This window comes from Rutidosis leptorrhynchoides, chromosome 3 (genome assembly GCF_046630445.1).
Source record: "Rutidosis leptorrhynchoides isolate AG116_Rl617_1_P2 chromosome 3, CSIRO_AGI_Rlap_v1, whole genome shotgun sequence".
Classification (NCBI taxonomy): Eukaryota; Viridiplantae; Streptophyta; class Magnoliopsida; order Asterales; family Asteraceae; genus Rutidosis; species Rutidosis leptorrhynchoides.
Genome location: NC_092335.1, coordinates 215,232,517 through 215,234,442, shown reverse-complemented (window position 1 = coordinate 215,234,442; position 1,926 = coordinate 215,232,517). Strand labels below are relative to the sequence as shown.

Sequence of the window (1,926 nt, the reverse complement as noted above, 5' to 3'; positions counted from 1 at the left end):
GGTTGATAATTATTCTGATAATTATTTCCAGGCCTTTGGTTTAGATATGAAACATTCTCTCTTTGTTCCATTGTTTGTTCAATACTGAGACAATCTTTTGTTAAATACGGTCCTCCACACTGCTCACAACTAATTCGTATTGAGTGAATATCCTTAGTCATCATTTCCATTCGTCTCTCGACAACATCTATCTTTGCAGAAATGGAATCAAAGTCATGGATAGAATCGGCTTTAGCCGCTTTAGATGATCTAATGATATCTTTTTCTTGGTGCCACTCATGTGAGTGGGAAGCAGTGTTATCAATAATTTTATAAGCGTCAGTTGCGGTTTTCTTCATAATGGAACCACCAGCTGCTATATCGATGTCTTTTCTTGTAGTGATGTCGCATCCTTGGTAGAATATTTGTACTATTTGACAAGTGTCTAAACCATGTTGCGGACATCCTCTCAATAACTTTCCAAATCTTGTCCATGCTTCATATAGAGTTTCATTTGCCTTTTGCGTGAACGTAACAATTTCTCCTTGAAGTCTCACGGCTTTAGATGCCGGAAAGAATTGTTTAAGAAAATTTTCAACTAAAACGTCCCATGTATCAATCGCCCCTTCAGGTAACGATTCCAACCAATCTTTGGCTTCTCCCTTTAAAGTCCAGGGAAATAACATGAGATATATCTGTTCATCCTCAACTTCTCAGATTTTGAATAAAGTACAGATCCTATTAAAAGTTCAAAGATGTTCGTTTGGATCTTCCTTCGGCGCACCACTAAATTGGCATTGATTAGTTACCATGTGTAGGATTTGTCTTTTGATTTTATAATCTGGCGCATTAATGTCAGGTTGAGTAATTGGGTGACCTTGGCCAGTGCGTTTAGCTCTCATTCGGTCTTCCATACTTAGAGGTTCCAGATTTTCAATGATTGAATTTGTTGAATCTGAATCACTAGAGGATTCTGATTTAATGGGTTGTTCCTCGACAATCTCTGTTTGAATGATTGGTGGTTCTGGAGAAAAGATTAGTGTTTGAGGATCTCCGAATTGTCCCTGAATATCCTCTGGATTCTCAATTGTGAGGTCGGGTTCAAAAAATGGATTATCGGAAATTTGAATTGGAGTACTTGGTTGACTTGATGATGATTCTAAAGAAAAATCAACGGTGACAATATTGGCTAGATGTCTTGATCGAGTTACAGGTGGTGAACGTATAAAAGGTGGTGAACGTTTTGTTCGGTGCATTCACTGAATAACCTATTAGTTATAAAAAAATTAAAAATTATATAAGTTATCAAATTAATAGACTTTTCTGCTTTTGTCCACGTTTCGAATAGCCAATAGATGCAGCAGGGAGCCAGAACCCTTTAAATCGGAAGCTCACAACTCAGCCACTAACAAATCCAACTATTACTACGAAGCAGAAAATTTGGACGTCTATCAATTTAACCACTTAAAATAAATTTTCGTTGAAATTTAAAGAAATTTTAGAGAAGAAATAGAAAATTTTATGTCCTAAAAACTAGAGCGGCGAAAAATAAAAAAGAAAAAAAAATGTGTCGAAAAACGTCGAAAAATAAAAGGTCGAAAAATAATAAAAAGAATGTAGCGCGTCGAAACTTAAAAGTCTAAAAACTAAAAATTAAAAGTTACGTCTAAAGGTATTAAAGCTTAAAAAAATACTATATCTAAAATGGAAATAACTTAAAAAGGTACTAAAATATAAAAACGGCGTCGCAAAATTCTAAAACACCTAAATCTTAGTCTAAAGAAAAAGTACTTAAGGGATTTTACGGCAAATCCTAAAAATCTAGAAATAAAAATAACTACGGCAAAAACTATGACTTAAAACTAATTACGAGCGAAAAATAACAAAAATAAGCTTTAACGATTAAAAAGATACGAAATATAAAAATAAACTTAAAGTTGTAAAAAG

General features: G+C 34.0%; 1 non-coding gene across 1 annotated transcript; it reads left to right on the top strand.

Annotated features, from left to right (window-relative positions):
• The first annotated feature begins 426 nt into the window (after positions 1-426).
• On the top strand, positions 427-533 carry LOC139903304 (small nucleolar RNA R71). Its single transcript, XR_011778133.1, has one exon. It is a non-coding gene; the product is annotated as a small nucleolar RNA R71 (small nucleolar RNA).
• The last annotated feature ends 1,393 nt before the right edge of the window (positions 534-1,926 follow it).